Below are 25,225 nucleotides of genomic sequence, written 5' to 3' on the forward strand. Positions count from 1 at the left end.
AAGGAAGAACAGCATGAGTTTGGCACCTCAGGAGATAGAACTTCAAACACTGTGTGTTCACGTAACAACGCCTTGCATTCTTGTTCTCACAAGCAATCTCTTCCTTTATTCTCAGCCTATCATGGTCGCCACATGAGGTCAGGCCCTCTGAAACAGAAGCTGTCCCCTGGTGCCCGGCCTTCGTCAAGCCTCTTGGTGGCCTAGAAGACAGACTTTCCCATTTCAGTATACTTTGAGTGTCCTCGTGGGAAGTGCCAGCACTTGGATAGTTTCACCTATTCTGGATATTTCCAGAAATAATGTCTCCTCTTCTCCCATGCCCAAGTTTTGGTGGATCTTGACCTTAAATCAATGTAATTAAGTGAACTTCCAATGTAGCCTCACGTGGAACAAACATCCTCTGTGCACCACACACTCCTACTTCCCCATTTAGGGTCTCAGGAACTCCGTGGACCAGGCTCAGAGCACCCTAATAGACATCTCCCCAGGCCACAACCATGGATAGGACATTCAAGAGTACATGTGGGCTTTGTTTGTGAGAGAGGCCCCTGGCCTGTTGCTCCTGACTAATCTCTCTTGTCAAGAGTTCAACACCTGCCTCTTCACATTATAGCTGTGACAAACTGGCAGTCATGAAATCAACCTGAGACCATTATCCTTGCTTTAATAAGTTAGAATAAAATAAAATATCTGATGATGACATCCACATTACAAGTAAATATTATTTTGTATAACTTCTGTTTCAGTCCATCCATCAGCTAACTATAATTAATATAAACTTTGACTTCTGTCCCTGTATCTATATATCTGATTTTCTCTGTCTGTATGTCTGCATCCCCTTTATTAGTCCATATCTGATTTTCTCTGTCTGTATGTCTGCATCCCCTTTATCAGTCCATCTGTTTGTCTTTCTGTAAATTTGTTCTGAGTTTTCGGGAAAATGCATGATTTAGCGATGAGTTTAGGCTGAGAAAGTTGGAATTCACTTCTCCAATTCTCTCTGAAAGTTAAAATTCCTTTCTAAAAAAAAATGAAGGTCAGATCTAATAGAGAAGTGATGTGGTTCCTATGGCATGTATAATTCAAAGGCTTTGTAAAGAGTAATTTCTCAACATCAAACTGCAGATAGCAACAGAAGGAGGGTACTGCCTGTCACTCATGGTTCTGATTGACACCCCTACTCCTCTGTCCCTCAGAGAGGACACTGTCTTATGACTGTTTAGAAAACAGAGCCCCTCTGGGGTAGCAGAGGATAAAAGACATGAAATGAACCCTGGGGTGGGCATGGAGGGGAGAGAATCATTACCTGAGAGGTTGGGCAGGTATAGAAAACCAGAGCTGGAGGAGTTTTCAAAGATGTTCTTATGGTTACTGCTCGAAGGAAAGACATGACTGTGTGCTAGTTTAAGACTCTGTCTGGAGACACAGGAGGCTGCTCCAGTGCCACATGGCTACATACCTGTCTGAGCTGTGGCTCACACTGTTACAGCAAATGTATCATAAATGCTGCTGTTATTTTCTTAGCCACAACTTCCAGGATAGGATTTTAAAGTATCAATGTCTTGACTTTCCTCTCTCATTGAGCTAGGCTAAATAATGAGCTCCAAATAGTAAAACTGGTAGTTTATATACTGAAAGTGAACTTTCCCAATGCTCTGAAATTAAGAATCTTGAGATAGGAGATGATTCTGGTTGTCTCGGAGGATCCTACATGATGAGGATGGTTATAAGAGAGAGGGATATTGGAGATGGAGAGATGGGACATGGGACAGAGAGGGTAGAGTGAAACACTTATCAGATAAAGGGGACGCCGTCAGCCAAGGAGGCCATAAGCCAAGGCAGGTCACTGGCTTCTTAAGAGGAGAAAGCAATAGACTCTCTGGACAGGATGTGGATATCTTGCCTCTAGGACTATATGAATGTACAAACCGTTTAGACAAGAGCAAAGAGAGCAAAGAAGATTGCACAGCTGTTCCTGCCGCAGGGAGACCCCTGGATATGTTGTGCACTTTGTTTTCTGTGCTCTTTATTCGTGTCTTACAAGCAGACAGAAGAAACCTATTCCACAAGAGAAGACCCAAAAGATCCAGTCACCACATCCATAGTATAAGAGAGAAATGATGTCAGAGCCCAGTGGCAGGGGCATACCACTGACTGAGCCTGACCAAGACTAGTCACCAGAACCACCCACTCTAGCTCTGGTTTCAGAGCTAGCTAACATCAGCTGCTTTTTCTCTGGAGTAGACCTCTAGAAAGTGTACTTTCCCTTCTGAGAGAGCAACGTGACTTCTGTCTGCAAACATCATGGTCCTATCTTGGCAATGCATTGTACAAATGTCCATACTGGCAGTGCCACCCAGGCTGGTATTCCAGCTGCTCTATGTTGTCCGAGTCATTTGATTTTTCTAAACTGAGAATTCAATGGTTGGCATGAGAGTAACCATGAGAAAACAACACACAGGCAAGCACTTTGAAACTATAATATGTCACATGAAATCTCAAGTCCTAAGCCCTATACTGATAAACTCTCATCCTCTGTTTTGAAAAGTCTGAAATAGGGAAATAATTAAATACCCAGCATACAAACACATCTGGGAGAAGGAAGAATCATCAAAATTAAGAGGAAATGTTGGTGAGTGAAGCTCTTCAGCAATGTTCCCTCTTGCCTTCCATTGTTGCATGTGCCACTCCCTTTTATAGAAGGCCATCCCTCACCCTTTCTCTTCCTATTTATCCTGGAAGTTTTTTTCTTCTATACCCGAGGGAGTCACCCTTGCCCTGTGTTCCTGAAGCTCCCTGGGCTTCCTGCAGCTTTGCCCTAGTACCCTGTGTTTTACATCTTTTCTCTCCTACACAGACAGTGCAACTGGCTGAGAGCCATTGGGCTTGCAGACCTGATTGTAGGCCTGAAGTCTAGCCTGGCGCTGTGGCATCAGAGGCTGAGGAGGTCTCAGAGGTAATGACAAATGCCCAAAAGAGTGTGGCCTCTGAAGAAAAGCTAGAAATGGTACATGAATTGGGAAAGGTTAGGGGTTAGGATGAGAAGGAACTGGACCCATGTGATGACATGGAGAACAAGTACAAGCCAAGTGTCCCTAGGGGGTGCCAGTTCTGGACCCAGCCACCTGCAGGAAGTGAGCTGAACCACCTCTGTCCTTCAGTACGCTGTTTTCTTGACGTTTGTCATTTAGAAAACCTCTTCTGCTTCCATTGAGCTAGGAACCCAGAAAATTGACTGAGCTTTCTTGTGTCTCTAGCCAGCCCTGTATTCCCTCACACCAAGTCAGTGGCTGAGATTTTTCTCCAGGATAAACAGAGAGAAGGAGCAGCATGATCCAGCAGCATGTAAACAGTGTGAGAGGGCTCACAGAAAGCGGCTAGCTGATGTTCCGAGTTTCCTCCAGTGTCTGGTGGGGAGTAGGCTCCTCTCCAGGTGGTTCTAATAAAGAGAGGCTAGGATAATGGGATAAAAGCCCAGAAACATAAAAGCTGCTTGGAAGGGAAGGAGAAGTAGGGGCTGGGGGATGCCCTCACCCAATGGGAACTGTTCCCGCATCAATCAGACCCGAGTATCTCAAATTGCTCTTGTCTGCTCTTCCAGAAACATGAAGGGAAGCCGCAATCCCAGAGCCATGGGTCTTTAAAGTGGGAATGGCCCCTTTAATCAAGTGGTCCAGCCTCTGGTGGAGAGGTGGAAAATGTGAAGCTGGGAAGAGGGCAATGACTGGGACAGTTCACGCTGCACACATGTAGATGTGTCCTTCTTGTCCTCAGATAGACTGTGGGGTGACTGAGGGCAGGTTTATATTGTAGGCTAAGTTCATTCACATCATCATGCTATACACGTGAATTGTCTAGAGATAGGGAAAACATCAGTGAGAGAGACAAGGTCAAGTTCATCTCATGAGGAAACCAAGGTTATAAATAAAGAGAGAGCAATAAGACTGTCTGAGGGCACCTGCAGTATATGGAAGGGTACAGAAATGTAGAGTTGTACCTGGGGAGGAGAAAGGGGGAATGGGACGATTTCTAAGTCTCATGACTAGATGAGAAAAAGCTGAACACTGCACTAGTGGTGTGTATACTGGTGGGTGGAGCCCAACAAGAAAATCAGTCAAGTGGCAGGGATCATACCAAAGTGGGATGAGCTGGTAGACCAGATGTACAATGAAGATCTAAGCTGAGATACCCCAAGCAGATTGAGTCAAGTTTGATACTGGGATGTCCATGTTCAAGAATTAAAGAAGTTTGAGACTGAGGATTCAGACTGCTTTTACAAAGCTAAGGCCCAATGGGAAGAGGATTGGAATTAACAAAGCACCATTACAGGGACAGATGGCTACCAAAGAAACAGGAGTGAGCAAGGAGACCTCACTCAGCACTCAGGTCACATGGGGTCCAGAGTACAGCCCAGGCATAAATCTTGTTCAAATGAACACCTCTTCAGAGGACAGCATCTGACCCTACTCTTACCTTAATGCCCATCAGAGTTGAATGAAAGCCCTTCTAGATCCACATTTCTGAGCCTACTCATCACTTAGGGGGCTAAAACTTTCAGTCCTCATTTGTACCATGGAGGCTCCTCTAGGATGCTGGAGAGTGGGAAGCATTTAGAATAGTACTTGCATGTCTGGAGTATGATATGTCTATGTTGTTTGTTCACACTTGAAACATAGGGAAAGCTGATCTTCAGCAGTATCTGAGGGCAACACATCACCAAACACATACAATATGTACTCTTGCATTGTCAATGGACGACAGAACATCTTCTGTTGTATTTTTGCCATCCGACTGCCCAATCCAAAAGGAAAGCAAAACCTGATGTGTGCCCTCAGTTCTAGCACATCCAAAGCCCTCTCCTGCCATCATAGCTCACCAGCCTCCTGAAGAAGGCTAAGCTTGTAGGGAAAGGAGTTGGAGAACAAAAGTCTCTTTGGGAAGAGTAGCTGGTAGGCTGCCTTTTTGTTGCCTTTAGAGACTTAACAAAGCAGGGATGGGATTTAGAGAAACTGAGTTTCAGTCTCTAGTTTTGGATAGCATGGGGAATTTGTTCTGAGCTACCTGTTATCTGAAGATGGGAGATTGGTTGCAGGGTGGTACAACAAAGCATCAAAGTCAACTCTTCTGGACTTTGGTAACAGAGCAACCAATAGAATGATTCTGGCCATAAGTTTCACAGGGAATGCCCCAAAACAAGAGGGTGCCAGAATGAAGAGGCTGAGACACCCCTAATAATGAGCACTTCAAGGGGATCTCTGAAGCACCCACAGAAGCATCTCAAGTAGAATCCATTTTAACATGAATATTAACTGTGCTAGCTTTCCATCCTATAAAAAAATAGTAGATGCAGTGTACTTTATGAGGAAAGAGGGTTTATTTCCTGGGTTTGGGAATTCAAGGTCAAACAGCTGCTTCTGGTGATGATCTTCTTTGTGAGAGTGTTCTGAGGTGACATGGGATATCACAAAACAAGAATCAGGAACATGGATATGTAGGTGATTGATTTCCATCCCTTTTCTTACAAATCCACCAGGATTCACCCAGGATATCACCATAATCACTTTCCTAAAGTCCCATCTCTTAACACTATAGTTGGATTATTTCTAACTTTAAAAAATACTGTAAAGGTAATTTATTGAGAAATTATAGTTACATGAGTCAGGTAATGAGTTCATCTCTTTTTGAACAGTGTCATCCCTTCCCTCATTTTTTCCCACTCCTCCCAGCAACAGTTCCCCTCCCCACAAGTTGTAAAGTTCATTTCCAGCTTAGTGTCTAGTGAGTATCATTGTTACATTGATTCATCATTTGTCCCACTATTTCTGTGATTCCCCTTCTCTTTTCCAAACCAGATAAACATATATACAAGAGAAAGGGTACAAAAATCAGAAAGAGTGCCAACAGGGAATAAACCAAGGGGTAAAAAAGAAAGTAAAAAGAAATAACTGCGAACAGTACACTAAAAAAGCTCTAGTTTTCCATGTCTTGTAGTTCATTTCAATAAGCATCAGTTTATATGGTGATATGCACACAGCTATTGAGCTATTGTGATCCTCTGCTAAGAATATCCTAGACATATTCTAGGATGAAAAAAACATGTAGTCTATGTTTCTTTGTGTCTGGTTTACTTTGCTTAATACAAGTTTGTCCAAGTCTTTCTATTTCCTTACAAATGGGGCTATGTCATTCTTTCTGATGGAAACAAGGGCTTCATACCTAAAATATACTTAGAACTCAAAAAATTAAACTCCAAAAAAAAACAAATCTTCAAAAAAATAACAGCCCCATTAAGTGGCCTAAAGACTTAAAAAGAGATTTCTCCAAAGAATAAATTAGAATGTCCAATAGTCACATGAAGAAATGTTCAATATCTCTGGCCATAAAAGAAATGCAAATCAAAACAACAGTAAGATTCCACCTCATCCCAGTTAGAATGGTCATTATCAAGAAAACAAATAATAACAGATGTTGACGGAGATATGACCAAAAGGGAACGCTACTACATTGGTGGTGAGAATGTAAACTGGTTCAATCCCTCTGGAAAGCAGTATGGAGGTTCTTCAAAAGACTAAATATAGAGCTCCCCTGTGACCCAGAAATCCCATTCCTGGGCATTTACCTAAATGACCACAAACAAGCCACACTAAAGCTACCAGCACAACCATGTTCATTGCAGCTTATTTGCCATAGCTAAGATAAGGAATCAAATAGATGAATGGATCAAGAAAACGTGGTATATATACACACTGGAATTCTATTTCTACCTTACTATCTCACAGCTAGAATTAAATTTCAACCCATGAAACCATGAAGGAATACTCAAAATCATATCCAAAATCCCAGCACCCAATCCCAGATGTACACAATCAAATGGTTACTAACATCTCCAGGAGAGGGAGGAAAAGGAACTGAGGAGGGTGCTAGAAGGAACAGATCTCACACTCTGTCTAGATTGCTGGCAATTGAGGCCATCTGGCCCAAGCTGAAGATGGAAGCTGCTTTAACCAGAATGAGAAATGTCCCTAAATCAGTTGCTATTTCAACAAGTCAAAGACAGGGATGGAGAAGACAGACCTGCTGGATCATGGAGACAGGGAAACATGTGAGAGGAAAATATTAACTTCCTGACTGCACTAACCTGACTTACTAATTCCACGGCTCATTCACAAATTCTGGTGCACAAATCAGGTAGACTTTGCTACCTCCATGGTCAGGAAGAAGAAGCCTCAACTCAGAGAGGTCAGGTGACTTGCCCATAGTATTACAGCTGCTATAGATCAGAGCTAGAGCTCTTTCCCCAGGTCTGTGTGCCATATGCCTCAAGAGACCATGCTGACAACCATGCTATTATCTTCCCATATCAGTTAGTGCCCAGCAAGAAGGAATAGAATAATCCAAGTTGCAAATGGCACCATGAGCCCGTGACAGAGCAGCTTCAGCAACACAAGGCTGAGCCCAACTTATTTATTGGATGAGCTTCCTCCTGAATCCGTCCCTCCAGCTTATAAAATGATGTGTGGGTACTGCCCCATTTCTAATGACTCTTTATTTTCATGGAACACATTATTTATGGAAGCAGAGATAGAGCCATCGCAAACCCATTAGTAGGCGGAGATAGCAAGAAGGCATTGTTCATTCCCCAGCGAGGACAGGATTCTAATTACTCAGGAGCTTGCTCTCCTCGCTGTGGAATTGGGCTCAATAAATAACACCCCGTATGAAAATGGTACTTGATGTAAATTGTGGCTTCGTCTGCACAAATTGATGGTTGGCCAATGGAGAGCATCCAGCATTTGGCAAGAAAGTGAGTAGCAGCCCTGGGAGTTTGGAGACCCATCTCCTCTGAGAAGGCAAGCAACCCTCATTCCTCACTGCACACTTCTCAGAAACAATTAACATTTTTTTTACGTAAGTAATAAGCTCTAAAGAAGCGATGTAGCTGGGGAATAACAGCCCCTGTAAAAGCACGAGGTATTTGGAGTCGAGTCGATGGACACTTTGCATAATGAGACGACCATCCTTGGGTGCCAATTTTTATAGAGCATTCCTGTGCTAATCACTTTTCCAAGAAATGATTCTGTGAGCCCAAGGTGGAAGTTTAGCTGCAAAGGCTAAAAATGCTCAAATAACTTTGGAATCCAGGAACTCTTAGGAAATGCAAGTTGGTTCAGAGACCAGAAAGGCAGTCGTTTGGGTTTGTTAGGAAAATATAATTTGTTTTTCTGGTTTGTTTTCTTTTTTTTTAATGAGAGATGGGTGGTCTCTCTGGTATGGGGCTTAGAGCTAGAAAGATCACTCTGTGATTCTGGGAAAGCCAGTAGGGAAGGTGGTGATTCAACACCTCAGTCCCCTTGCTCAGAAAGTGACAACTGGGGTGCTTCAAACCAGTAGCCAAATAATTCTGGGAAGAGGCTGTAAAGTTGCAAGACACCAAGCAGTAAGGAAAAAAAGGAAGTCCTCTGAGCACAAAAATAAACTTAATCCAAGTACAAACCCAGACCTGGACCCCACCCAACCCACGTACAGATTCAGAGAACTCTCCCAAGAGCTGTCATCTAAGACTGTGCCAAGGAACAAGACTGGCCAGGAGAGAGACAGAGTTGTGTTGCCTGAAGCAAGCAACACAACTTGAGCAGGAGTATGGTGTGCCTCTGTCCATCCTGTCTTGGCCATGACTTAAGGACCCCTCTGTGAGCAGAGTTGAGGACAGCACTGGCAATGCAAGTCTCAGGAAGTTCAACTTTTGAATCCAAAGTAAGGAGTGCAGGCCATTGCTTTATAGTGACAAGACCTCAGAGACTGGATATCAGAAACCAGTGTCATCCTCTGCCATGGTTTACTATGTGCCAGGCCAGCATGACGTCACCAAGACATCACCAATGATTTCTTCCCGTCCTTCTGCAATAAGATCAGAGCCCTGGCCAGTAATCCAGAGTTTCAGCAAAATCATCCATCTGGACTGGCATTGGGGTGCTTCCAACCTATAAGCACTTGCTCTTGGTGGCTTTTCTTTGTCTTGTCCCTTGTTCTTTAGCCTCTGTGAAACTCCCTTCTCTTGGAAAGTAAAAGTAGCCTGCACTGCAGTTGTGGATCTTGTGATGTTCATGAGGTTGGGGGTCAAGTATTTCAGGTCAGGCTTGTATTCAAACTTTCTAACTTGTAACTATAAGAAATCATTACAGGGCTGGGATGTAGCTCAGTGGCAAAGCGCTTGCCTAGCAAGCGCAACGTCCTGGGTTCGATCCCCAGTACCAAAAAAGAAAAGACAAAAAAAATACAGTTAAAAAAAAGAAATCATTACACCAGGCATCAGTGGCTCATGCCTAGAATCCTTGCTTCTCAGAAGGTTGAGATCTGAGGATCACAGTTCACAACCAACCCAGACAGAAAAGTTTGTGAGACTCTTACTCTAATTAGTAAAAACTAGGAAGTAGAGTTGTGGCTTAAATGGTAGAGCACTAGTCTTATGCAAAATAGCTGACAGGGAGTGTCAGGCCTTCAGTTCAAGCGTCATTATGGGCACATACACAAGTAAAATGAAAAAGAAAGAAAGAAAGAAGAAAGAAATGAAGGAAGGAAAGAGGGAAGGAAGGCAGGAAGGAAGGAAGGCAGGCAGGAAGGAAGGAAGGAAGGAAAAAGAAAGGAAGGAAGGAAGGAAAGAAAGAAAGAAAGAAAGAAAGGCAGAAAGAAAGAAAGAAAGGAAGGAAGGAAGGAAGAGGAAGGAAGGAAGGAAGGAAGAAAGAAAGAAAGAAAGAAAGAAAGAAAGAAAGAAAGAAAGAAAGAAAGAAAGAAAGAAAGAAAGAAAGAAAGAAAGAAAGAAAGAAAGAAAGAAAGTGGGTGACAGAGGAAGGGAGGGAGTGTGGGAGGGAGGAAGATGATGAATCATTAAGCCTCTCATCTCTCACCTCTAAAATAGAGGCTCTAGAATGAACATATATAAGATATAGTCTCTGAACAAACATTTAAATGGAAATGAAGTCCACACCTCACGCTGCTTTGATCCTCCTGCTGGACACATCTTATGTGCTCAGTAAACACAGTGGGTGTCGTGAGTAAGTATCACTTGAAGGGATGCTGTCGTGGACCCCTGGTCTAGACTCTCATTCGTGGGAGGGCTCAAAATGAACCTGAGGCTTCTCTGGCCATGACTGAAGAGTGGGGGAAGGGAAGGGTTCTGGCCGGCAGTGTGGCCCTGTGAGAAGAGAAGAGGAGAGGCATTCGGATGTCAGAGATGATATCCTCGGGGGTTCACTGCGGCCCTTGGGCGTCCTTACATCTTGTTATTTGTCCCAAACAAATGCCAGTACCTAGGCTTTAGTGTTGACAAAGCTTTTCTAAGAGTGCCCCTCCGATCCATGAGTCTACTAAGCTACAACACCCTTCCAGCCCTCCCTGTCATTTAAGGACAGGACCTGAAGGTAAAGCACGCCCTCCACTGGCCACCCCCTCCCCCGTTCCAGGGGAACTCACCTCCGTGGGAACCAGGCTGGAGAGACACGTCCAGGTGGCGCTGGGTCCCCAGGGATGACTGGCCTGCCTAATTCCTCTCCACCTTTCCTTCGCTCCCCTCTGACTCATTTCTCTCACAGCCAAGAGGGCAAGTGCTGAGAGGTTGTTTAAAACACACATAACCCACACAACCTATAATCAGCCAAAGTGGTCATTTGATCTATGTGGGAAAGTGCGGCCTCCCGTCATCTTCCCCATCAGCTCCCAGGCATGAGAAAGTGACACTAGCACACCAGACAGGCCCGCTGCAAATAGGAATAAGTGCCACATGGTATGGGGTGCCGGCTGGACGCCCGGTATTCCACACACACCAGCATTAGTCCTCGGGGCAGCCCCTCAGGGAGGCCTTGTGGGCTGTGTCTCTGGGATGCTAGCCAGGTGTGTCTGGCTGAGGACCTGGACCCCATCCATTCAGCCGTAAACAAAATCAATTTGCTGTGGTCTTGAGACCGATAGACAGCCACAATAGTAGGTCATGAGGAGGCATGGGCTCTCTTTCCACATGGACTTTTCTCAGGGTCTCAAATGCTCCCTCCATCCCCACCAGATGTTGCTTTTTATTTGACTGCCCTCATCTTCTGGTAACCTTCAACAGAGGCTGAGCTTAGACCTGCTATGTGCTATGAACACACTACATACCTTCCCAACATACCATGGTGTTAAATATCCCCACCCAGAACTCTAGGTCTGACTGACATATGTAACAAGGACATTGGACCTTGGGCAAACCACAGTTCCTCCTGCTCCCTCCTCTGTGTCCCAGGAGTTTAAAAGATCTGAGAAAAATGAGAAGTTTCCATCTCCAGCACATGGCCTAGAAGTAGGTGCTCTTTGATATAAGTAGCAGTTTCATCTGACTGTCATTATTGTCCTCTCTACTTGGTCCCAAGATTTCTGCTTTTACCTGGCATCCTTACTGGCCTGAGGATCCAACTCCCTTGTTTCTCCATGCCCTTTTTGCTACTCAGGTTCTCTGGGCTTTCTTCATTCCCAATGACATCTGAAAAACAGAGCTTCAGATTTCTTCCCCGCTTCTTTCTTGGTATCTCCAGGGATGATGGCAATGACTCTCATTTGAAAGGTTTTCCTTACCATTTATCCTAAGGTTCTGCTAAAACAGACTCAGTGTCTGGCCCCTGAATCTTGCTCTGGGAGGCTCAGGAGATCCTCTTCCATTATGGCCATCTGCTCTTCTCTCTGTGTCATCTGACTTCACTCAAAGAATCCTCTCCTTCTGGTAGTAGTTAAATTTAAATGTAAACAGAGGCACATAGATTTCTAACCATATTAGAATTCCCTACATTTTCTGTAAGTATGGTGAACATATTGAAAAACGTTTAGGGGCTCCATGCCCTTGGACTTTTATTCGTATCTGATGAGCCCCTAAATGATTCCGGGGAAGTTTGTCTCCAGTTTTATAAAAATTCATGATGTGTCAAGAATAAGATGGAAAAGCTTATAAGGTATAATTGAATTTAAAAAAAACTCTTAATATACTATAGAATTGAAAGGGTTTTTAAAATCTTACCATTACTCCTTAAGAAGTCAAAGCTAGAAGAATTGGTTATCAACTTGGGGAAAAGATAGATTCTTACCTCACATTGTGTGCAGAGATAGGAATTCTTCTGGTTTTAGGAGAAAATCTCAGTGATCATATTCATTTTCTTTAGTGAGAGATTCCAGAAATAAGTATTACAAGCCATTAAGAGAAACACGATCTAGTGCCAGTGGCTCATACCTGTAATCTTAGCTACTCAGGAGGCTGAGATCTGAGGATCAAAGTTCAAAACCAGCACAGGCAGGAAAAACTTTGAGACTCTTATCTCCAATTAACCACCAGAAAACCGGAAGTGGCGCTGTGGCTCAAGTGGTAGAGTGCTAGTCTTGAGCTGAAGAGCTGAGGGACAGCGCCCAGACCCAGAGTTCAAGTCCCACAACGATGTGTGTGTGTGTGTGTGTGTGTGTGTGTGTGTGTGTGTGTGTAAGAGAGAGAGAGAGAGAGAGAGAGAGAGAAATACAAACTATCCCCAAATGATTTTTTTTAAGATGACAAGGTAAGTTACCTATTAGGTAATTACTCACCAAGATCATGTATAACAGACATCTCAGAAGAGTGGAACACAGCTGGAGAATCATGCAAGTATGATGCCGAACAGGCTGCCCTCTGGAAATACGCACAATAACTAAGGAAACTGCCCACGGCAAACTTCAGGATGACCCATGTCTTTTTAAGAAGTGGGGATGCTTGGACACAGAGACACACACGTAGAGGAAGAAGGTTGTGACCACACAGGATGGGGAGCCACACAGGATGAAGAAGCAGCAGCTGCAAGCTGAAGAGCCTGGGGCCAGAAGCTAGAAAGGAAGCTAGGGCCAGACCATCTCCCACAGCCACCAAAGGGAGAATGCAGCCCTGCCAGATCTGGTCCCAGATCCCTGGCCTCCACCACTGTCAAGCAAAACATTTCCGGTCTTTAAAACCAGTTTGGAGACATCTCTGACAAGCAGGCACAGGTCTTTACCAACCTGCAAACTGGGAAGGGCTCAAAGGGGTTAGATTGCATCACCTGCTGGAGGTCGAAGGCAGTATAAGTCTTCTTTCCTAAAGAGCAGAGAGAGAGAGAGAGAAAGAGAGAGAGAGATAGAAGAAAGAAGAGAGCTTAGTAGTTTGGCTCAAGCTCCTGAAATGAGACTGTCTGCTCTACTTTATAGCTCTTTAAGAACTGCCTCAGTTTCCTGACCTATTCAGTGGGAGGATGCTAACAACTAAAGGGTTGTAATAAAGAGCAAATCAAACATGTAAGTACCTCATGCAATACCTGACATGGGTCAGTGGTCAACAAACATCAGCTCTCTTCAATAAGGCACTCTCCCTTTGGATCAGTCTCAATTAGAACTGGGGGGTGTTTTTGCTTGATAGAATTTGTCCACAGTCCCAAGAATGACAAGGGCTCTTTAGAAAAGCATTTGTTGACAGGCATCAAATTACTAGCATTTTTCCAAGAAAAGTGTTCTCTTTCACTTGGGTATTTGCTTGCAAAACCTAGTCACAGCCTACGGAAAAATGATGCCTGTGGCCAGTGAACTTCTTCTTGACCCTTAACTCCATCCTCATGACTCTGCCCAATACTGCTAGCATATATCCCAAAGTAATCAAAAGCACAGGCAAGTATGTAAAGAGAGACATGTGGTTTAGTGAGGGGGTGGGAGGGGAGGAACAGGAGAATTTAGGCTGGGACCTGAATTGGAGCCCCTATCCCTGCACAGAAATAATATTGTAGATACTGATGATGTGACTGTGGTCATTGAGCTCAATTTCCTCATAGGCACAAAGAGGCTTGGCAAAGACCCCCCGCCCCTTAAAAGTTTTGTAACAGAGTAAGCAGCATTCCTGACACATGTCAAGTCCTGAATGCCAGCTCTCCTTGGCTCCCGGTCTCCTCCTGGTGAGTTCCACATCTTGGCAGTGAAATGAAATAATATCAGGGTTTTTTTTTTCTCTTTCCATGAGACTTAGAATCTTTTGAGTCCCCAGCTATCAGGCTACAGATATTTCAGTGGCCACAAGTATGATTCAGCTTCTATAAAGAACACCCTGATCACAAATCTCATTTTAGCAAGATTTCTATGGAAATCATATTCCAAGCTTGAGCCCCCAGGATCTTTCCCACTTGCTAGAAGTGATTGGTGCCCCAGAGGTTAGGTATAGGGTGTCGGGGGAGGGGAGCGTGGTTAGATTTGGCAAGACTGACTGCTTTGAGCAGAAGTGAAAGATGATTCACACCAGCTGGAAAGACTGGAGTCGGGGCAGGTGGGGGTGGTGCTACCAGGCAGGCAATTCCGGGACAGCAGAGTGCTCCATACTGAGGGAAAGAAATGGCCAAGTTTAGCATTCCCATTATTAGGAAAGAGAGAGCAAGTAGTTCACACAAATCAAAAGGACCCATTTGAGATTGCAGAAAGTGCTCATTCCCAAATGACACGTAGCATTGTCTCATGAACTTCCTAGTTCACTTCCGTTACATTGTCTTGGGACTATAAATCAGGTGGGCTGACGATCAGAGTCCCATCCCCCGCAGCTGTTCTGCTACCCAAGGAGGGGGCAGGGGTCAAGAGAAGCAGTTCTGAAGAGAGAGTCAGGTGGTTCACTGGTGGCCATAGCAATGGAGGATGGAGTGGGGCACTTGTAAAGCACCTGGAAAGGCAGGTGGGAGCTGGGAAGAGCCGCAGGAAGAGGGTCGTCAGCATTCTCCTCTTTTTCCTGAGGAGAAAAGGATGATCAATAAGTGAAAAGACTACAGTATTTGCTAGCATTTTCTGCACACAGGTCTGGTCACTGAATTAAGTCTTGGCCAATGGGATGTGAGAGGAAATGTGTTGTGTCGCTCACTTCTACCAGCCCTAAGAAATTAGTCACTCCTTACAGTGCAGGCTGGGTAACTGGACAAGCCAACCAAATTCCTCAGTAATACAGAAAGCCATTGGAAACCCTGGAATACCAGATTGTTTCAGTTTTGTTTTAATTAAATGTAATTTGTATTGCTCTTATAGAGTGATACACAAGGGTTTCAATTCAACTCGTCAGTCTGAAGCCCTATTTTGAGATTGGCAAGTGCCCAAACCAAATAGCAAGTTTGCAAAGGCCATCAGAGGAGGAAGTGGTAAAGGGTGGACACACCCTCTGTCCAAGGTACTCAGACAACGACTGAAAAACTTCTCTAAGAGCCAGTCTTCTCATTCTAAGTTTCAGCTAATGATAACACATAGATTTGTGGTTACAAAGAAAAAAAATGAGCCATTATCTATTATAGTAAATGCTCAACACTGGGGATAAAAGCCATGAGAAGTCTCCCGTGGAAGCAATCAGACATTTTTAAGAAGCAAATGCTTAATATCCACTGTCATTGCAGTGGCTGGGGACTGAGGAGTAGGTCAGGAATCTGCCCTTGCACCAATTGTATATTGAGTTTTAATTGGGTGATCACCACCATGCAGGATATTAGAGATGCATTCTGGAGGAAACGGGTGCATGTCCTACTCTCCAAAATCTAGGGGTGAAGTTGCCTTCGGTCCCTTACTAATAGCAGGAAGCAGCTAGCTGCAGGAGAACTTCTATTCATTCTGGGTGGGAAAGGGAATGTGGGGAAGAAGGGCAAACTTCAGATGAGAAAGTCAGCAGGCCACCACGGTGAAGGGCCAGCCTCCACTCCTGAGCTGAGAAGTCTGAGGAACCTGAATACAAGCAGACAGTAAGGACCTAAAAATAACTTATTCTTCTAACTCCAAAATGAAAAACAAAGCTATAAGGAAAGTATCTTTGCACTGGAAGGCATTACTATTTCAAAAGCACTGTCAAAAAGAATTCAGGAACTGAATCCCATCCAGCCAAGACCAAGTGTTTGCACACAGGTTCCCTGAGCCTATAGGCAACCAATTGAAAGAATTAGAATAATTACAGTGAAAGAAGAAAAGACACCACTGGACCCTGTGTGAGACAAAATCTAATTATACCCCAGACCAGGAATCCCCACTTAGTGACAATAGCATCGGCCACTGAACCAGGGTCTGACGCATACCTAGCAAGTCCCACAGTCCTGATGGTTAGTGACCGCCAAAAGTTCTTCAAGGAACATTCCACTCAGAAACTCCAACATTCCCTCTGCTCCCTCTCTCCCACCTAACCAGCTGGTTCTAGAATCTACCATCTTTCCTATCTACACCATGCTGTGATTCCTCAGAGTTGTTTACAGACCATAAATATCATATCATACCCATTTCAGAGGCTTTATCAGATCACTGGGCTGTCCCGAGGAGATCTAAGAAATGAGAAAGTGGGGTGTATTCCTCTCACATGGAGTTATCCTGGTTTGTGTCCTCCCTTCCCTGTTCATTCTCTGAGACCCTAGACCAAAGGTTTTCCACCTCCAAATCCAGCATTTTCCACAGGTCTATTTCAATCTGTGATTATTAAAGCATAAATGTGCATGTGAGCGGATGGATATGGAAGGATAGGTGGATGGAAAATGCATGAGTAATGGAACAAAATAAACCCCTAGATAAAATCTCAGTGGAATAGGCCTCTTGAGCAACTGGAGGAAGTCTTCTTGATCACAGGGGAGTTGAAACGCCTCATGGGTCATGGGGTATATCCCACAGAAGAAAAGCAACGCCAGCCTCTGAACGAGCAGAATCAGTTCTGTGGCTTGGGGGAACAAGAAGGAGCGTTGCGTTTGTGGACCTGCCTGAGATAAGCATGAGGGTTAGACCTAGCCTGGACCAGGAGAAACAGCGCCCGTGTTCAAGAACACCAAGACATTCTGAAGGGCACAGCGTGCACAGGGATGGATTCTGAAGGAAGGAAGGCAATAACTGAAGTTTAGAAAGTTCACTCCGGTGGAAGAGAAACCAGAAGACCAGGTTAAAAAAATAGCAAAGGCTTTTCCCAAGAGAATGAAGGCTGGCCGGAGAGAGGGAGTCTAGAAGGGAAGACAACAGATCGCAGCCGCAGAGGAGCACTGCTGTGGGAGCAAGAGGAGGGCTTTGTGCTGATTGGTTAGAAGAACAGTACAGGAACAGTGAAGAAGAGGGGAGGCCGGGGCTTCTCCTGGATTTGTGGCGTTCAAGTCCCATAGCCACATCCATGTGGGAGTGTCCTACCTGGGGTTTTACTTACCAAGTTGGATATCTAGTATTAAAGCACACTGGGAAAGAATGCCACCGGTCATTAAGAAAGAAGCATAAGGTCTGGTTGCATTTCAACACTGGGGAGGGAATGGAGCTGGTATCTTCCCCAAGGTGACTGTGTAAAAAATCATTTTCCACACATGCAAGTTCACAGCATATACTTGCAGCCATTAGTTTGTGGACATTCCTCCTCCCACTAGCGTAGCCAGGGTTATAAATATTATTTAGCCTTATCTGAGAACCCCCAAATTGGGGCAGCTACTCTGAGTTCACACATACTGAACTCCACCAGAGATCGATGGCTCAAGTTCAATATCTCCAAGTTCAGTTTCAATTCATTTTCTCTTCCCAAAATGTTTGACTATGAAATCTACCATATTTCTGGGTGGCTATCACCAGGCTAGTGGATGGCTGGGCCTGGAAAATGCCAAGGAGCCTTGCTGTTGGAATCTCTAACTGCAAATGACACAAGACTACCTGGCTGGGGTTCAACCCAAGAGAGATGCTGCAGGCTGTGGGGCAGCCTGTCCCCCTGTACAGAGGAAACTGAGCAGGAACAGAGACGACTCTAGGTTTCCTTGTATATGATAAGGTTAGAGAACTATCACAGCCATCTCAGAGCAAAGAGTGTGCATCAGAACTAGACTTGGGTGCAAATCCTGGCTTTAGTTTTTCTTTGAGCAAGTCACTTGAGCTCCTTTAGGTTAAATGAAGAGGGTCGTTGGATCTCACCTGATGATCTGTGAGCAAAATTCAAATCTCTATAGAGAGACGCCACTTCAATGTTGAGCGTTAGTAAGTACCAGTGAAGCCACATGGTGAGATGGGAAAGGTTGCTTGGGCCATGATTTTGTGAGGGGAATGTTTCCTGATGGGTCTTGCTCTTGTCTTTTCCTTGAAAGACACAGGTCTTTGCACCAGATGCCTGACAGCTAGTAAATGTTCAAGGAAAAGAAAGAGCAATCCCAGGCAATAAATCAAAGGACGGTTTCCAATAAGAGAAACAACAGAACAAAGAATACAGGAAACATTTGAAAGATCCAGAATCCTAACATAAAATAATAGTGTGTCTGGACCTATAAATAATAACATGTGCTATCAGGGAAAACATCATTCCCTTTTGATAGGCTTATAAAACCAGATGAAGGAAGCAGAGCACAGGAACTTCCATTTCTTGAAATTGGCACTCACCAAAGTAATGCAGATGAGCACAATTGCTTGACAATAATGCATGTTGAGAAACAGCCTACATGTAGTGAAATTGATGATGGCTAATTGTACAGAGGTTTATTCCTAGAGTCGTGGGGAAGGAAATATCTGGTTCTGAGACACAATTAATGAGTCCAAGGCAGGTTAATGAAGTTTGCCAAGGCTATCCTAAATCATAATGTCTTGGGCGCATGATCAAAGTGGAACCCACAGTGCAGGAACTCATCAGAGATGGAATTATGGGCTAGCAATGAGATGCAGCTTGGAAAAATGCAAATGAATCTATCTGGGAACAAAACGATCAGAAACAACCAGAGAATACAACATGTGATCTCAGGAAGGAAAGCAATGAAGATAGGAACAGAGTCAACATAGGTGCAGTGGAATGGTTTGCATGAACTGGAAATGGTTAACAAAATAATGCATGGGCTGTGTACAAAATCAAGTGCCCACATCAGGAACTCTTTGCCTTTGCAGCTAAGCAAACCCTCATTAAAGTTGGGGTGATGGTTGTGGCTGTGGAAAGTTCCAGAAACACAGGTACCTTATGTGGCCCTCAGTGACCTTGAACTAGCCTTGGACTGGCTACATGGACCCTTATATTTCAGTGTCTTCATCTGTAAAGGTTAGCTAAAAATGACAAACATCCCTATGCCACAGAGTGTTCAGATGTATAAGGACAGGGAAAAGCTAAAAACTGTCAAGGCCTTTGCAAAGCATTACTGTCGTGGAGTCCAGCAAACCAAATCGATGTGAAAGATGATTCCCTGATTGCCTGCCATTAGATAAAGAATTGCCCTCAGTGGGTTTGTTAGATTAGGTGAATTGATGTACATAAAATATATGACATCTATATGTAACACATATAAAAAATGTATCTGATAATGGAAACATGTTCAATACATGCCAGTAACTCACCGACAAGGTGTAATGACACAACACATAAGGGACTACTAACTCTGTGTGAATCAGTTTCTTTCTCTAGAACTTGAGCCCTTAGAGGGATAAATCCAGCTTCTCTGTGTTTCATGTTGAATACTATATAAGACCCACTGCATGGTCCCTGATGATAAAGGCCACAATTATAGCATGATAGCTAGTGTTTGTTACTACTCACTATGTATCATATATTATGTTATTAACTTATTTGATTCTCATAAAACTATTTGAACCAGGAACTCTCATAAGCCTTATTCTACTGAGAGGAAAACAGGTATACAGAAGGCACACAAGAACCCTAAGACACAATGGGAGCAGTGGAGGCAGAATTCCAGCTTAGGCCAGGCATTGTATCACACGATATTCTGGGCTTCTAAATATTAAAATGATTTAATGAAAGTGAGCAAGCAAGCAATGATGAAAGAAAGGAAGGAGAAAGAAGGGTAAGAAAGAAATAACAAAAGGTAGAGAGAGAGAAAGAAGGAAAGAGAAAAGAAAGAAGGAAAGAAAAGAGAGAAAAAGAGGAAGAAAAGGAAAGAAGGCAGGTAGGCAAGCAGGAAGAAAGTAAGGGAGAAAGGGAGGAAGGGAGGAAGAGAGAAAAGGAAGAAAGCAGGAAGGAAGGGAAGAAGGAAGGAAGGAAGGAGGGAAGGAAGGAAGGAAGGAAGGAAGGAAGGAAGGAAGGAAGGAAGGAAGGAAGGAGGGAGGGAGGGAAGGAGGGAAGGAGGGAGGGAAGGAGGGAAGGAGGAAGGAAAGAGGGAAGGAGGGAAGGAGGGAGGAAGGAGAGAAGAAGGGGAGGAAGAAGGGGAGGAAGGAAGGGAGGAAAGAAGGAAGTGAATGAAAGCCCAGCCTAAGACATCAAAATCTTCCTTAAGCAATGTCCAAACTAAACAATATAAGAACGGCCAGAGGGAGATGACATTCAGCCGCACAGAGAAATTAACATGAAGCAGGGAATAACCCAGAATGTTAGCCATTTAGGTGAGCTCCATGAACTAACTCTCTCTCGCACGTGCGCTCTCTCTCTCTCTCTCTCTCTCTCTCTCTCTCTCTCTCTCTCTCTCTCTCTCTCTCTCTCTCTCTCTCTCTCTCTCTCTCCTTTTTCCTTTAGACACTGGCCACCTGTACATGACCAGAAAGACCACTGAAAGCCCTTTCCTCAGTGGCTGTTTTCATCAGGACAGCCTGAGTCAGGAAACTGTGAGTTATGCTGGCATTTGGTGGAATCTGATGGTTAATAGAAAGCTTCGTGGATCTCGTTGTGACTGTACAACACAGGCCAGAGCTGCTCTGAGCCTTCCCAATTTAAAATCCTCCTTAATGCCAGAAAGCTTGTGCTAATGTCCACAGAAAGCTCCCACTACCAGTTCAGCCACAGTTCCTGCACTGTGCCAGCGGTTTCCACCCATTACCTCTGTCTGGCCACAAAGAAAGCCACATCTTCAGGTGGAGAAGCCTAGGCCACATGTTTTATCCGCTCAAGTACCTGTCTAGAATCAAAGTCTGATCTCTCCGTTTTTTGGACATTCTCGTAGCCTGGAGCCTTGCCCTAAGCAAACAACCTTTATGTCCATCATTTATGGTCTGTTTCAGCTTAAAAGGTTTGACAACTGCTGTTTCTGGTTGTCAAATGTTAACACCTCTGGAATTGCACCTCATTAAACTTTTAATATCCTGTGTGGCCTCCTGATTGGAGCCAGTTTTTAACTCTGCATGTGTACGTGTGTGTGCATGTATGTACACATATACATAACTATATTTAATAGACTTTTCACCTTGGAAGTGGAAAGAGTTACTGTGACTTATTTCCTCTACTTCTTCCTATTTATGTTTGGTCTTCCTCTGCTATTATACCACGCAGCTCATGACACCGTATGTTTGCCGTTTCAAATTGAGGAAAGCCCTGGGGATGTCTCTCATCAGTAGTCACTACATGTAGTGGGGCAGCCATGTTCTCATTCTCCTATCTGCTCCTTAGGTAGAGACAGGTTCTCAGGAAGGAATGGTAGAAGCGGGACTGGACTTTCATCTGCCCCCATGACTTTCATCAGCTCCCGCTAAGCCTTCTGCTAATCTTGTCTGTGCAGACCCCATCTAAGGCTGACCAAGACACTGACTTCCCCACGCACTTCTAGAGGCTTCTCTTTGCATCTTCCTAAGCTGTCATCCTTTTTCCAAACCTACACAGGAGTCCTGGGCCTTTCACCAGTCCTGATGACTCTTAGCAATGACACAGGCTTCAGACCACTAAAGGAAGAGCTGTTTCCCCTGAGGGTCTCTACACCTGCTCCCTGTGTGCCTCCTGCCCCACACTCTATCCCTCATCTTTACTCACAACCAGTTCATCATCTGGATCTCCCTAACAACCAAGTCCTATTCAAGACCCCACCCCTGAGACCTGGACAACCCTGCCATACCTTGTTCCACCTGTTCTAACTCCTTCAGCACACATAGCTGACTCTTGTCAGAAGACCTGGCCTGGTCTCTAATTGGCTCTGACTCTGAACACCACCCCAACCTCAGGCCCTCCCCTGCCTGCCACTTGATAGCCTTCCTAGCTCCCATTCTGATTGATAGCCATGAGGAAAACACATCACCTCGTATCCTAAGTCAATCACGAGATCTCTCTGTAAGACCTGAAGTCTGGTGGAAAGCCCGCTACAGAATTTACTCTACCCAGACTCTACCTCCATGGGGTCAGGGGGAGACATGGGTACCCCAACTTCTAAAAGGCAACAAAATGCTGCTTCTCTATTCCACCTTTGTCACACACACAATGCTGGAGAATCTTCATAAGATTTGGCAAATGCCTCACACACACAGTCTGATGAAACCTGGCCAATTTCTAATGTGTGATCATTAGACTTTTGATTTTAGAATTCTGCCCCATAGAGAGAGAGTGTCCTCAAGTCCCCTCTGTGGTGTGAAGTGGGGCCTGTACCACAGCACAAGTTCCTGGATGCCAGTTTTACCTCCTCTGTGCCTGGCCAAGGGATTACAGTAATATGTTCAGAAGTCAGAAAGGGAGGATGGGGAGGGACACAGGGAGAGAGGCCAGCGGGGACAAGTTGTCAAGACTGATGTAAGGAGGGGAGGGAGAGTTGTCGCATTACTTCGGGAGATCACTTCAGCAGTCATTTCCAGGGGACGACCTCCTGAGAATGGACGTGGCTTATGGCAGGCAGAAAGACATGAAAAAGGCTCCTGACCTGGAAAAGCCTAGAGAAGAGCAAGAATGACATGCAGAGGCAAAACAGTCTTGCAAGAATAGGGAAGTCTTGGTTGGTTCTTCTAAGGAAACAAGGAAGCAAAAAAAGGAAGGAAGGAAGGAAGGAAGGAAGGAAGGAAGGAAGGAAGGAAGGAAGGAAGGAAGGAAGGAAGGAAGGAAGGAAGGAAAAAGAAAGAAACCCACACACTATGAGGCTTGAAAATGGTAGAATTGCAGAAGTATTGTCTTACACCTGGGAAGCTTAGCAGTTAAGTCGCAGGTGAGGCAGCTTCCTTGTAAGGGAGATGGAGAAAAGCAGCCACACCCTCTGTCCCTCTATCTTGCAGGCTCATCAGTGCCTCCCTAGTCTGGGCTTCCATCGCCACCTGTCATTCTCCCCACTGGCCTTCATATCATCTTCTCTCCACGCCTGCCTCTGCAATCCACGTGTCCCTCTGCTCTGGAGGACACCAGGCACAAGATTAAGGCTCTGGCCACTCTCTACCAGTGTGACCTAATCTGCTGATCATACATCAAAGATGGTTCCCAAATAATACTACGTTCCTGGCTTCTTTGGGCATGAGTATTTGAGGGACATTGCTCCTTTAGTTGACTGCAGAGGACAGTCAAGTTTGATAGGAATGGTAAGGACATCTTCAGTTTCTAAAGAAACAGCAATGTCAGGAAGAAAGGTCAACAGCCCAGCAGAAGAGGTTGAGAGAAGGCATTGTCTTGGGGCAGAAGTAAGGCCAAATGGAAGTACTGGACAAATGGACAGATTTCTAACCAAAGTTGCAGATTCCCCCAATGAGTTCCACAGATCTCAATAGCTTCCCTCCATATCAATACAAAGTCAGAATCAGCATTTTGGGTCCTCAGGGGACCTTGACCAACAGGAGGACGTAATCAGAAGCTATCTTAATGATATTGAAGAATACACGCATCAATGCCCCACATGAGCAGATACTCCTAAAAACCCGGACAGAAGTGGGGAGGCTGCTTTGAGATTCTCCCAGGAGCCACCACCCCGGTCACCTCATCCCCTGCCCAGCTTGGAGATGCAATGAGGACGCTATTACCGACTGGCTGGTGATCACAGATGAATGCTAATCGGGAGATGTGTGTGAATTGTTGCGAGATGCTCTGCTAGGACTAATAAAACATATCCCCTAACAGATACCTCCATGCCAGCATCCTTTGCAGCCACATGGGTGGGATTTAGAGCCTTCGGTGACCCTGCCATCAGTGCACAGATGATGCTAGAGCATCCACACTACAGTGATACCTAGGAAGAAGGGTGGGGCCAGGTGTCCCCAGGGCAGGGGGGAGGGGAGGGCTCGCAGGAGCCATGTTCTGAGGCTCTCCTAGGCTCATGCCCTGTGGATGAGTAAGCACACACCTCCTTTGCACAGGGACATACACTCCTCTCTGACATCCTCTGAAGCCCTTGCCCCCTGCCTCTTCCCCAACCTATGACAGAACTACAGGTCCTTGTTTCTGCCATAAGCAATGGGGAGAGTAGACTCTGGCATTTACTAGCTAGAGGACCATGGCATGCTTGATAATTTCCTCTTGTCTCAAGATCCTTAAGTAATATAAGGTCTGCCCTGGACCATGCACACTCTATGCAGACACCTCCCTACCTCTTGGCTAAGTTTCCACCCGGTATCTGCATTACCTAGGTAACTGGCTTGCCTGGAAAGAGTCACCTCCCCTTCTGCTAGGTCACATCCTGGGCCACCCCTGGGCACACCTCCCATCTGACCATAGGAGGGTCTCAGGCCCTGAGGTCATATCTGGATCCATGTGGCCACACCTTTCCCCCACCTGGCCACACCTCTTCCTGTCCCTGGCCTAGATAAGTCCTGTCCCACGGGTGGGCCGTCCCTTACAGCCATGCCTCTCCACGAAGCACAGCAAGGGCAGCAGTATCGTAAATAAATATCTCTTCCTGCCTGAATACCATGGCTTCGTTAATGAAATGTACCTATTTAATATAACTTGCAGGTACAAGGGGCCAACATAATGATAATTTGTGCCCAAATTCATCTAAACATAAGGGACAAGCACAAGGTCCAGAACACAGAATCTCAAAGCAATTGTAACCTGGGCCACTGAGCTTCTGAAGACTGACTCCTCTCCTACAATCATTCTCCTCACCCGAGAGCACAGTGCCCGTGTTGACCGCAAATGGCTTTGGTGAGAAAGAACATGCCAAATGATGTCTCAGGACACCGCGTCGGAGACACATTGGATTTTTTGTTTATTGTTTGGTAATAGCAATGCTGGGATTGTTCCAGGGAATTGTATAAAGTACACACCTCCAGCCTTGTGTGTGTGTGTGTGTGTGTGTGTGTGTGTGTGTGTGTGTGTGTGTGTGTGTATGTGTGTGTGTGTAATGAGCGTTGTAACTCAGGGCCTTGTGCTTTCTGGGTTGATACAACATCTCTGAGCTCTGGTTTTTCATTGATTATTTTGAGGATAGGATCTTTCTTCTCCCCTCCTCACTCCTCCTGTGCCTGAGCCACAATCTGACTACTTTTAGGCTCCTTATCACTGCTGATAATAGAGGCATGCTCCCCTGTGTCCAGCATCCTTCTGTGGAGATGGAATCTCATGGACTCTTCTGACCAGAAGGTCCCTGCACCAAGGTCCTCCCAACCTCGACCATCCATGTAG

Source organism: Dipodomys spectabilis, unplaced genomic scaffold (assembly GCF_019054845.1).
Source record: "Dipodomys spectabilis isolate Male_0828 unplaced genomic scaffold, ASM1905484v1 ptg000157l, whole genome shotgun sequence".
In the NCBI taxonomy this organism is placed as follows: domain Eukaryota; kingdom Metazoa; phylum Chordata; class Mammalia; order Rodentia; family Heteromyidae; genus Dipodomys; species Dipodomys spectabilis.